Below are 13,591 nucleotides of genomic sequence, written 5' to 3' on the forward strand. Positions count from 1 at the left end.
CCCCAAAGTGCACCCCCTAAACATGTGTTGGTAAGAGGATTCACCTGGACTCTTAGAACATCTTCCTAGCTGAGCAGCCTGCTTCCTGTCCCCTCTTCTGTCCCATCCTCCACATTGTCACCAGAAAGGTCTCCTGCCCCTGCTCTCATCCACCTGCTGTGAATCTTTCCATGGCTCCCAACTACTGTGCCAGGGCATCCAAGCCTGCTCACTCTCTCGTGTCATACACATCACCCTTCATTCAAGCCCATGCGACCTTACCCAGTGTGGCCACACTGGGATTGGATGGAGTGTGGGGACCCTTCCTATGCACTGTCTGGCAATGGGTTCAAGTGTTCAGGGTCCCTGGTTAGTTAAGTCGCTCATCTCCTTTCACCCTGGGCCACCTTGGTTAAAATCAACATGCCTGGCTTTGGGTCTTGTTTCTCTCCATCTCCCCTTTTAAAATAAGAGCTGGGGCTGGGGAAATGACTCACTGAGTAAAATGCTTGCTGGGCAAGTGTGAGGACCCCGAGTTCGGATCCCCAGAACCCACATAAAAACTGGATGCAATATTGGGCATCTGTTCGCAGCTCTCCTATGGCAAGATGGGACGTGGAGACAGGTGAACCTTCATAAAAACTGGATGCAAGAGTAGGCATCTGTAGTCACAGTGCTCCTACGGCAAGATGGGATGTGGAGACAGGTGAACCCTCAGAAGCTTGCGAGCCAGATAACACAAACAAGACCCTGTCCCAAACAAGGTAGGAGGTGAGAATTTTTCCTTTAACTGTCACACGTATGTTCTAGCATGCATGCACTTAACTCACACACAAAGAAATGTGCGCGAGCGCGTGCGCGCGCGCACACACACACACACACACACACACACACACTTAAAAGAAAAAAAGCAGAGCCATGAGGAATGCTTGGTAGGGCACATTCACATTTCTAGGCCTCAGGAATCTGAGTCTGAGGCAGGAGGATCACCTGTTCCAGACCACTCTGGGCTTGCTTGTCCTAAACAAGCCAGCTAGCCAGCAAGCAAAAACAGGCAGCCTTTGCCCTGTTCACCTCTGGGGCGCCTCTGGGAGCCCAGCTCAGGGTTTTTCCCTCAGACGAATAATGGATGCTAGGGCGGGGAGGGGGGAATGGGGCGGTCATGTCTCCAGGCAGAGTGTCCCCTCCTCATCTCATCGCCTGTGGGAAGCGGGGCCTGGGTGGCTTAGATCCCAAAAGGATGCCGAGTCTGCCTCAAACCCCTCGATTAGGTGACCGGTGGAGTCACCCCATTTTGTTAGAGCTCTCACTTAGAGCCAAAATCTCTGCTGAGCACAGGCATGGGGTTCACGGTGAATGCAGAGCCCCTGGCTCCATCTCCTGTACCCACTATGAGGATGGCCACACCACTGCCTTTACTATTAGACAATGGCACTCTCATTGTTCTAAGCTCCAGCCCATCATAAAAATATGTGGCTCTACCTTCCCGCTACACTAAGAACTCACAGCCTTGCTGTGTAGCCCAGGCTAGCCTTGAACTTAAAGTTCCCCCACCTCGCCTCCTGAGTGCTGGGATTTCAGGGTGTGGTCTCCATCCAGCTCTCCCCATCCTTTCCTGGCATCTCCTTGGCTCACCCAAGCCCCTGTCTCCATTCTGCCATCATCCAGGCCACTTCATCTGCCTCTACCAGACCCACTGTCACCATAATGGCTAGTCAGGACCACCTCCATCAGCGAATTCCCACACGACTGCCAAGATGATGTCATCGCCATGTGCCCAGCTGGCAAGCCACACATTGCTCCACACCTAGAGCACAGTCCCCAAAGGGCCCCATGTGTCTTCCTCTGCTCTTCCTCCTTTGACTAAAGGCACACTCACTGTTATCTGGTCCGATTACACCCACCTCAGGGCCTTTGCACTTGCCGCCTCCCCTGCCAGGAACGATTCTCCTTTGGTTTGCCTCATGGCCCATATATCTCCTTCATGGCCCATATATCTCCTTCATGACCCATATATCTCCTTCATGGCCCATATATCTCCTTCATGACCCATATATCTTCTTTGAGCCTTTCTTGCTCCTTTCCCTGCTGACATTTTCTTTATGGCGTTTCTGGAGCCCTACTCCCATGATATACCTACGAGTCTTCTGTCTGCCCTGTGGCTGCACCAACACAAGGCTTTCTCCATCACCACTGTGTGTCCTGCTCCCATGCAGAGCCTGGTGTGGAGTAGGCCTTCACTTGCTATCCAATGAATGAGCGTAAGATTCCAGGTCCTTCCCACCTAGTCTAAAGGGGCCACGCTCCCAAGTGGCTGACCCACCTCCCCCCTCTTCATCACTTTCTCTCTTGCTTCTTGACATGGGTCTTCTCTTGATTATAAACTTGAACAACAAGGACAGTAGTAAACTTTGTGGATCAAGTGCCAGTCACCATCCTGGGGCATGGTGTTGGTCGGATTATAAGCCCCTGTGAGTTCTCGTTCACTGACAAGCAAGTGTCCCCTTCCCTAATGGTCCTCTTCCCTGAGCTCCCTCCTGACCCACAAGCTCTGAAGTAACCTCTCTACACTCAGTGGAGACAGCAACCTCCTCCTCGAAGCTTTCTCGGAGTGCCCGTGGAGGGGTGGCGGCCCCGTCAGTGCAATGGAGCAGGTGGGTGTGCTCTCTGTCTGACCCATGACGTGGAGCCCCTGAAAGGGGGCAGTCTTTCTCCCTGGTGGAGCATCTAAAAGACCCAGCACCTGCTCTACACCCACTCCCACCCTCCTGACAGTGGAGCATCCTAACCCACCCTCTGAGGACTGAGTTCACCGGGCCAGGGCCGCTAGGCAGCACAGCGTAGATCTGAATTCAACCCCAGTGTGAGAGGTCTGCTCCAGCCACAGGCTGGATGGTGACACACAGGCCCCATGCCATCTCCAGCAGCCTCGGCTGTTTGCTTTGTGGTCTCTGTTTAGTGGCTGTAGAATTAGACGTACCAGGAGATGAACTCCCTAGGACTGGGCAGAAGGGCCCAGCTAGGACTCTGACCCTGGGACATGGGAGGTACATGTGGGCACCTGGAGGAGCCCTGCTGTGAATGGCTGAAGCTAGGGGCTTGTGTGTGGGCCATGGGGAGGGGACTGTTGGGAGCTCCTGCCACACTCATAAACCCATGAACACCTTCCCCCACATGGGTAGAGAATGAGATACATTGAAGAGTGCATACCCACCTGTTCATTACACAGACCCCTAGGCATACACCCTGACCTCCCATGTACACACACACACACACACACACACACACACACACACACACAAACCAGCTCCAGCCTAAAAGTCAAGGGTCCTGTGTATAAATCACACATGGGTGCAGAATGGGGCTCTGGGTCTGTCTTGCTCTCCGGAAAGCCCAGGGTGTGAAGCTGTATGTAGAATGAGAAATAAGGCAACTGGTCCCATAAACTAGGACTCTCCTGTCTCAGGACACCTGAATCCCAGGTCACCCAGTCCCTGGAAGCCCTCCGGCACCCCATACCTTACGCCCAGCTAGGTTCATTCCACCTACAATTCCCCAATTGCAGCTTGGTACACCCCGTGGCCTCTGCTCCCGGACACTCTGGCCAAAGAGGCCCTGTAGGCCCAACTCAGAGCAATGCAGGCCCCTCAGAGCTCCAGGGAGCCAGGCCTGACTCTGAGAGGCAATGTTTCACCAGGCCATTCATAGATCCTGATCCCCTGTCCCAGAGGCCCGCCGCCGCTTACCTTCAAGAGTGAAAGGTAGGTGCAGGGCCTGCACACAGGCCTGGAAGCCTCTGTTTATCCAGGCCAAGGTCTCTCCACCCCCAACTGACCAGCCTAGGCTGGATCAATGGCCTGGAGCCATGGCTGTGGTGTCTGGCCCTTGTCCCCTATGGCCTGTGGCCCCAAGCTCCATGGGCCTCCTGTCAGGTCCAGGGTGACAGTGTAACTGAACACAGGTAAACAGTCAGGAGGCAGGAGGTAAGCAATGCCCGCCTACCCAGCCCCGCCCTGCCCCATGGGTACCCAGGGGGCAGGCAGGCAGGAGCAGGAGACCTGAGCTCTCCCCCGGGGCCTGTTGCTTGGTGACATTCCTGCCTTGTTACAGCCCCTGGTCCCCCAAGAGCGTGAGTGGGAACAGATTCTGCTGGGGGGTTGCAGAGGCCCACTCGGGTGAGAACAGGGGCTCACACATCCTACAATAGCCAGAAAAGCCTGGGTTCATGCCTTCTGGAGACAGGAGAGACGTGGGGGCGGGGGGGGGGGGGGCGCGGAATGGGGGTTGACACCCTCTTACATCGATCTAGGAATTATCCACATTCTAAAAAGCCCTGTTGCCCAGAACAGTGCCCACTAGCCATGTGTGCTCTTGGATGTGAAATAGTATGAGTGAAGATGGGCTCATAAGTAATATATACCCCAGATTTCCCAGATCCTAAGTGAGCAAAATAATAATAATAATAATAATGTCAGTTGTCTCATTGATCATTTGGATAATGGTTGTAGATTGAAACGTGAGTTTGGCTGCTGTCTTGGGTCAGAGGAAATGCACAAAAGTGAATCCCACCCACTTCTTTGCATTTTGATGCGCCATCCAGGAAAGCGAAGCTGCAAGGGAGGCTCGCATTAGAATTCTATACAACAGTGCTGCCGCAGAGGGGGTGTGTCTCACCCAAGCGTTCCTCGGATCACGTGATCCGAGCCAGGCTTTCCTGCAGAGAGTTGTGTGTGCATCTGAGGTCCAGTGTGCTGTGGACATGTAGTTCTCAGGGTATGCGTGTAGAGGTGTGTGTGTGTGGGTGTGAGTGTGTGTGTACCAGGCATGCAGGAAATATATGTGCAGTGTGGAATGGGTGTATGGGTAGATGATGTATGTCTAGTTGGGAATGTATATGGGGGCATGTGAAAAATATATGCATGAAGACATGCCTGTAGGGTAGACTGGATATGTGTAAAGCATGGGGGGCGGGGTGTCTGTGTGTGAGTGTAAGTGGGTAAGTGCATGTTCACAGTGTGACGGACATAGCTTGTGAGGCATAAGGTATGTGTGGAGCTGTGAGGCACGTGGGGAATAAGATGTACGTGGGCTGGGAGGTGTACGGCAGGCAAGGCTGTGGGGTGGGAGGGTGCTGTGTGGGAAGCTGTGGAGCGTAAAATGAGTGTGAAGAGTGTGAACACACACCTACTCTGTGACACCAGCTGCAGGTTCAGTGGACATAGTCCCTTTTGTGATGGAGGAACCAGGGCAGGTCCCTGGCCCTGAGTTACGATCCCTATGTGATTAATTGCAGCCATTAGCCCTTCCTGGGCCAACAGAAAAATGGCTGGCAATGAAAGCCTGGCGTTGTAGGGGTGGAGAGGCGTATTCAGAGAGAGGGTAGCTCTCCTTACTGTCTCCTGATCCTCGGCTCTATCTGGGTCCTTGCCCCCACTTACGGGTCTGACCCTTGACCCTATGGGGGAAGACTCTGTTCTTGCCTAGCCACTCCTTCCCAGCCCAGCTCATTCTCCTTCCTCTCACTCCAGGCTCCAGCTTCTGCCTTGCAAACCTTCCAGGGACAAGAACTTGGGATGGGGACAGAGTCCACATACCGCTAGGACACAGCCACCCTGAGCCCCTTTTCTGTGCCATATCCTGTCCTCTGGAATGCCAAGCGGCCTGGGCCCTGGCCCAGGCAGGACGGCAGCTGGGAGACCTAAGGAAGATCTTACACAATTGGTGGCCTCAGCACTTGGTAACCACAGCCATTGATTGATCCACTCAGCCAAGGGGAGGGGCTGACCCCAGGAGGGCAAGGGCCTAGGATCCCCGAGATCTCAGAGCCTGGATCCATGGCTGAGGTGTCTGCCCCTTGTCCTCTGCTTCTCTCTGCTTGTCCTCACAGCAGAGAAAACAGGGACATACTTCCACATACATCCCATGAAGGTCTTACTGCTCCTGGGAATCTGTATGTCACGGCACTACTGGCCCTCAGACTCTTGGGCTCCTGGAATCGGAGAGGCCTGGCTTCTATGGCTCAAAAGCTAAGGGTACGTAGGAGGGCGGATATAGGCCCTCCCTGAAATGCCCAACATAATCAGGTGACAAGACTCAATCCAGAGGTTGGGAAGTCAGGCTGGTTAAAATCCGAGTTCTCCTACCTGCTCTTGTCAAGACATGTCACCTCCCCAGACTGCCATCTCAGGCTTGACAGAGCTGAGTTGTTGAGGGCAAAAAGATGTGAGGTGGCCCCTAATGCAATATGACTCGTGTCCTTATAAGAGGGCTTGGAGACAGACAGACAGACAGACACACACACACACACACACACACACACACACACACACACACACAATGCGGGTGAAGGCAGAGACAAGGTCAGATGCTGTCTCTACAGGCAAGGACATCACGGGTCGACAACCACTGGATTCTGGGGAAAGGCCTAGAATAGATTCTCCTCCAGCTCCAGGAGACAGCAACCCACTGGCTTGCAGCCTGAAACACTTGCAAGGCACGCTTTCCCAATGCCAAGAACCCATTCTGTCTCAGCAGCCTCACCAGCCTCACCCAGACTTAACCAACCAGGGCTGGGCATACGCTATGCACTGGACAAACAGGTGTCCAGCCCCTTCCCAGTGCATACATGCAGCAGGGCTCCTCTTCCCAGTCCCACGTGCAGCAGGGTGCCTCCTCCTATGGCCAATGTGGAGTAGGATGTCCCCTCCAGGGGCCCATATGCTGTTGGGTTCTCCCTCCACATACAATAGGGGTTCTCCTCCCAGGTCTGAATGTATCAGAATGCCCCCTCCCAGGGGCCACACAAAGCACATATGTAGCAGGTTGTAATTACTATCCATAAAAGGGATGAAGAGTTGAGATAGCCTTTTTTTTTTTTTTTTAAAGTCAGGAGCCTTCCTGCGATGGGATGATGTAAGCTGGGACTGTCCCTCAAGGACATCGCAGGAAGTAGGAGAGTTGGTCTTGTTGAGACAGATGAGTGGGGCCCACATTTCCCTAGGGCACTGCGGAGGAGGGAGAACACTGAATTCCTGTTAAGACACTTTTGATGATAAGACTCTACGGTAAGCATCCTTTGTAATGTTTTTTTTTTTCCCCTTTAAGTAAGCTAAGATTTGGGAGACAAGGTAATTTAATTCCCAAATTGACAGGTATTGGATGCTTCTATGATGCCCTGGCCAGTTAAGCAGCCAGCTGGACTGTCCTTATGCCAGCAACTCCAACACTCCTGGACACCTTGGGGAAGCTTCCTGGCAATCACAGCTGCTTGCTAACCAAGAACGCCAGCTCCCGAAGGCACTGTTTCAGCTGTGACTGTTTCGAACAGTTTGTGCAGGACTTGGTGAACTCCAGATGACCCTGCAGTCATTTGCACCCAGACCAGAGGGGTGACATTCGGTGCAGCAGCAAGTCTGTGTGATCAGGACAAAGACCGTCCTTTGTGTGCAGAAAGGTTTGCCATGGGGCTGGAGAAATGGCTCAGCGCTTAAGAGCACTGGCTGCTCTTCCAAAGGACCTGAGTTCAATTCCCAGCACCCACGTGTCAGCTCACAACTGTCTGTGACTCCGGTTCCAGGGCATCTGACACCTTTACACTAATGCACACAAAATAAAGTTAAATAAATTATTTTTTTTAAAAAAAAAAAGGTTTGCCACGATTGGTGTAAAAATCAGTCCCACACCCCCTTATTGTCTATGTCAGTGGGGAGGGGGTGTTCAGCTCCCTTTCCCAGCCTGCCTGGGGACACCTTCCTGCGTGGCCCCTGGTTTTGTAACATGAAGCCCCTTCAGAAGCTTTTTTGGGGGTAGTCTATTGTGGATCCTTATCATTAATAGAATCGGCTGGGAACACGAAGAGGACAGTGGGACAACAGCAGCTACAAAGGCAGCAGCTGGGTCACAGCAGCAGCAGGTGACAGCCACAGGAAGAGCAGCCGGCGGAGAGCCGAGGAGCTCTGGAGAATGGCTGGAGCAGAAATGACAGGGGACAAGGTGACAGAGGCCATGCAGGATGTAAAGAGCTGAAGAGGAGAAACTGCAAGTCCTGGTCACTAGGCAAGTTCAAGGGAGCTGCCCAGTACATGGAACATATACTTCCTCACTGTAGGCCAATTGTCATGGTGGAGAAGCCTCACACTTCGGGCCTATAACGTCATTACGGCAGCGGGGAGGGTCCCAGCGCCCGAGGCCTGTAGGAGAGCCTTAAAGAAGGTGGTACCGCCGGGCGGTGGTGGCGCACGCCTTTAATCCCAGCACTCGGGAGGCAGAGCCAGGCGGATCTCTGTGAGTTCGAGGCCAGCCTGGGCTACCACGTGAGTCCCAGGAAAGGCGCAAAGCTACACAGAGAAACCCTGTCTTGAAAAACCAAAAAAAAAAAAAAAAAAAAAGAAGGTGGTACCACGCTGGCTGCTTTCTGTTGCTATGTACTGCTGCGGTTCAGTGCTGCTGAAGGCTAAGGGTTACAACAGCTACCAAGTGCCAGGGTGGTTAAAGGCCAGAGCAATAAGCCTGGAACCTGAGCGTCGAGTTCCTAGACTCCTAGAACCATAGATCCCTCGCACCCAAGACCAACAACTGTAAGCCTCTAGGTTTGTCAGTCTGGTCTGTAACTCTTGAGCGTTCCAGGGACCAGAACAGCCAGCATTGGAAGATCTTCCTACCTACCCATGATTCCTCTCTGGGTAGAGCAAAGGAAGGACAGCCAGATGGTGGGTGACATCTTCACTGACATGCACCCACCTTTCCTAATATGGCTTTATTCACAGGTTCTGCAGAGGCACACTCTGCTGGCATACATCTCCATCCTTTGGGCTGCCAGACACCCCCATACTCTGAAGTGGACAGGGAGAAGTCTCCCCAGTGAGCTGAGGCTTTGTAGAACCCTCTGTGGTGAAGGTAGGAGAGGGATCCAGGGCCCTGGCCAGACGCCGTCTAGATATGTGTCTGGGAGGGTGGAGGAGAGACACAGGGCTGCAAAGAATGACTTAGGATAACAGCAATTCGTTCCATCTCTGTTCTAAAGGCCAGAAGTCCCCAGTCCGGTCATTGCAGGCCCAGGGTGGGGGTGTATCCCTCCTTCCTCCTCCTGGCTCTGGTGGCTGCTGGCAGAGCTTGGCACACAGGCCTCAGGCAGAGAGTTCAGAATGTCCAAGGGATCAGGGTTCAAAGGTCAACATTGTCTTTTCGTTGATCTTCAAAAGCTGCAGCCAAGGCCAGGTGGTGGCGCCCGCCCCTTTAATCCCAGCACTCGAGAGGCAGAGGCAGGCAGGATCTCTGAGTTCAAGGCCAGGTCTGGTCTACACAGTGAGATCTAGGATGGCCGGGGCTACACAGAGACACCCTGTCTCAAAAAGAACCAAAAAAGTAAATAAATAAACTCTGCAGCCAGAGCCGTGCTAGAGACAGTTCAGCCCCAGGCTTGGCTCCTTCCTCTAGGTAGTCTGGCCAAGGTCATCAACACTCATATTCTCCAAGGAAGCTCCACCTTCTATTAGCCACATGCTCTCTTTTCTATTCCTGCAACTGTTTCTTCCATAGAAGAGCACAGTAACCCAAAGCCCATTGGTGGTGGGAGGACCTCAGAACAGTGCCAGCTGCCTTCTAAGTGACTGTTGCACATCACTGTCATCATTCTGAGCCCTGGTGGTGGTGTCCTCTCTCCCCAGTCTCCGTCAACATCCACATGTGAGATCCCAGCTGCACAAGCATCATTATTGAGGTGAGAGAATGTTCTTGCCAGCCAGCCGGCTCTGCTCCTGGGGGCTCGCTCTGTCCCATGCCGGAGTCGGTGTCAGGATCCATCAGGCAGAGACACCCACCCCATGGCTGGAGTTGACCACCACCACGAGTGTCTCGTGGTGTCCCAGCTCCTCCAAATGTCATCATCTGAAGGTCAAATGCTCACGGCAGGAGCTCAGTAATCCCACTGACAAATAACGGCGTGACAAGTTGACCTCACGTGGGCTCCCAAACACAGCTGTTGTCTCTAATTCCCTTGGACATTGAAGGTGGAGAAGGGAGAAGTGGGGGAGGATTCCTTTAGAAAATGAGGGAGGGTTCTTATGAAGGAGGGGCCTCCGCCTCCTTCCCAGGCTGTAGGCCAGCCTTCTGGGCCACCAGAAATATAGAAGATAGATAGAATCTCCTTTTTGCTCCCTCGCTCTCCATCATAGACAAGAAAACTGAGACTTTAAGAGGCCCAGTGGGACAGACCTGGCAGGGACACAATGACCCTGAGTAAGGCTGGTAGCAGCTAAAAGGAGGAGGAGGAGAAGGCCCCTAGCTTCAGTGCATGTCATTCCTCCAAGAAAGAACCCCATGGTCAAGATACTTGGGGCAGACGTACAAAGGAGTAAGAGCCTCAAAAGGCAAAAAGGGGCGCCAGAGCCCACGGGGTCCCTAAGGGCTGCAAGGCAGACAAGAACACCAGCAGGAAGCAAGGAGTTGGGGGCTTCCACAGCCACCATTCCCGGGCCACCTGGTCACAGTTCTGTCCCCACCCATGGCCCCTTTACCACTGGCACCCTTTTAAGTATATCACATGCACTTAATTATTTTATACTCATGACGGTCCAGGTGTTGCCACCGTAAGGACACCAAGGCACAGAGCAGCTTTGGCATTCATCTGAGGTCACAGCTGGCAAGCAGCAGAGCCAGAACATCACACAGGCTGCCCAGCCAGCGCCAGAAGGCTGGGACCACTGTCTCTCCCTGCCCCAGCCATTAAGGGCGGCAGGGGTGGACGGCAGTGGCCTTCCTGTCCTTGGTCATCCTGCGTCCGCCTTGAACATCACCACCCTTCAAAAAGGAGTGCTGAATGAACAAATGAATGTATTTGTTATTTCTCTCCATCAAGTGCTCCTAAGTCTCATTGAACTCGAGCTGAGCACCCTCGAAGGCCCCTCCAGCATCTTCCCTCCTGGCTGAGCAGTTTGCTTCCCTGATGGATGAGGTCTTGAGTCAGGTATGGGGACAGTCTTGTAAGTGCTGACTACTTGTCTGCACCCTCCACGGTCACTCCTTCCCCATGAGGCTGAGGCCTCTGCAGACACTCCAGCCCCAGGGCCAGCACCTATCGCATACCTACACCTGTGTGCCTGTGTGCATGCCCACACGGGCCCAGGTGCCCAGAGGGGCAGAGAAGCTGGCCTCTCCACCAGCTGCTCTCTCCCCTCAACACCCTGGTTTCCTGGAATCAAGGGTGCCTCCTGGCATCCTGCGCCCCAGGTCTCAAGCGGGCCGGCTTCCTGCTTTGCTTTCTCAAGGTCCTCAGTGGGTGTGTCGCATCCCTGGTGTCGGAAAATGTCAGCAGAGGGGCTGTCCCAGGGCTGACATGGGGGTCAGGCTCAGAGCTTCTAGTGAGCTTAGGTTTCATCAACACCCCTCCCCTCTGCACTAAACCCCTGTGGCAGGGTGTGTGGCAGCATCCTCTCAGGGCTCAGATGCTCTGAGATACTTGTTGGCACACGCTTTAAAGAGCGTTGACAACCTGGGCCGGTGGCAGCGTCACAGATCACCCAGGTTCACATCCTTTCTCTGCAGTGATCTAGCTGTGTGACCCGGAGTGAGCCATCAAATCACTCTGAGTTCAAAACTCATCTGTAAAATGGGATTAAAAAAAAAAAAAAAACCACCACCACAGGGCACATATGTAAGGCTGGAGCACATTAATGACAGGATGCTTAGAGCAGAGAGTCTCCAGAATTGCCTCGACTCAAGAGGAGGGACTCAGAGGGCCTCCCAGAAACAGGACTTCTTGAATGGGGTTCTGAGGGATCTTTAGGAGTCTGTGAGTGGATTGCTTGAGTATAGAGCTGTTTCTCACCCTCGGAGGTCAGCACATGACAATGGAAATCAGTTATTTCTAGTTTCTGTTTGCGGCCACCCCCAACCCCAGCCTCCAGCTCTGAGAGTGACACACGCGGTCCCAGGCTCATGCCACCTTCCAAGTGGTACCTAGAGCTGCAGACTGAGCACTGAGGAAAGACCTAAAAGCACTCTAGTCTAAATACCCGGTGCACTGACAGGCATGGGGCATGGAGGCGAGGGGAGCTCCCCAGGGTCACCAGGTCAAGGACAGTGACATCGAAGAACCCAGTCTTATCCTGATGACCATAGCGTGTCTCCGGAGTCAAACCAGGATGTGGTATGGCCACCTGTGGTCCTTAGTGAGATTATCTTGGGAGGGCCCATGGTGGAAGGTTTTGTTCCCAACTTGCACCCTGCAGCTACATGCAGGGCAGCCATGAGTGTCGCCCAACCCAGAACTGTTTTAAGTAAAAAACAAAACAAAACAAAAAAAAGTATGTGATTTTTCTTTTTTACCTTAATTGTGTGGTGCTCACGTGTGGATTTTATAGATGACATCATGCTGCAAAGTCAAAATGGACATGCCTGGCAGATGGGTCATGGAGACAGGTGGGCTAGGGAGGAGGCTGAGCGGGGAGGAGGCTGAGCGGGGAGGAGGCTGAGCAGGGAGGAGGCTGAGCAAGGGAGGAGGCAGCAGGGGCTGGTGCCTGGCCCGTGGGATGCTGGAGTGTCCGATGGGAGGCAGTGCACAGAGGGAGGCCCCAGTCATGAGGAGGAGAGTGGAGTCCAAGGCCACCTCACCTGACTGTCAGCCACATCCTCAGCCCCGTGTCCTGGGCAGTGGATCTGTGAGAGGGCCTTTCTTCCTCCCACAGTGTGGTGGGTATTGCAGCATTTTCTTTCTTCGAGGTTGGCAACCAGGAGGCTAAGACAGAGCTTCCCAGTTTTGTAGGAGTGTATCCTGGCACATTTGCACTCAGAGAAGTCTAGGGACTGAGGAGCCTGGAGTACAGAATCTATGTCTCTACCCACTAGCAGCTAGACTTCTCAACTACCCCGGCCTCGACTTCCTCATCTGCAAAGTGGGAAGCAAACGCCTGCCTCTCAAGGCCGTGAGAGGTGATAGATATACCTTTTTGGTGGGGCAGAGGGAGTTGACTGGTTTGTGGTTATTTATTTAAATTTGTTTCTTTTGGAACAGGGGCTTGCCATGTAGTCCAGACTGACCTGGAACTCACTATGTGAACCAGGCTACTTTCAAACCTGAGATCCCCCAGCCTTAGACACCGCCCCCAACCATGCTGGGGTTCAGATTGAGCCACAGTGTCAACATGCTCTGGTGTTTTGGTTTTACTTTCGCTTTCCTGAGACTTCCTCTGTTGACCATCACAGTGCCATCACACCGGGTAAGGCAAGGCTGGATTTTGGCCTTCGACTTGAACAAAATATTTCTACCATAATTCACCCGAAAACTTGGGCTCTGGAAGTTGCTTAGAGCAGAGACACGACCTGGGAAATGAAGAAGGTACAGGCCAGGCTAACAAGGACACAGGAGAGGCCTGAAGCTCCTCCCCTCCGCCCGCCCCCTCTTCCTTGCACCCCCTGGTGCTCCCAGCTGCTTCCTGCTCCCCACTCTGTACCTGAGGCTCTCCAGAGCCTGGGCTATGCCTACTCTCCAGCTGGTACCTTTCCCCTGAAATCTGACCCTGGGGATCCTGGCACCCCCTTCCCTGCACTACCCTGCCAGCTGCTCCCTCCTGGCCCCTCTCCCAAGATATCCACAGGACATGCGTGGCACTGGTTC

This window comes from Peromyscus californicus, unplaced genomic scaffold (genome assembly GCF_007827085.1).
Source record: "Peromyscus californicus insignis strain IS unplaced genomic scaffold, ASM782708v3 Scaffold_20__1_contigs__length_68692818, whole genome shotgun sequence".
NCBI classification, from domain to species: Eukaryota; Metazoa; Chordata; class Mammalia; order Rodentia; family Cricetidae; genus Peromyscus; species Peromyscus californicus.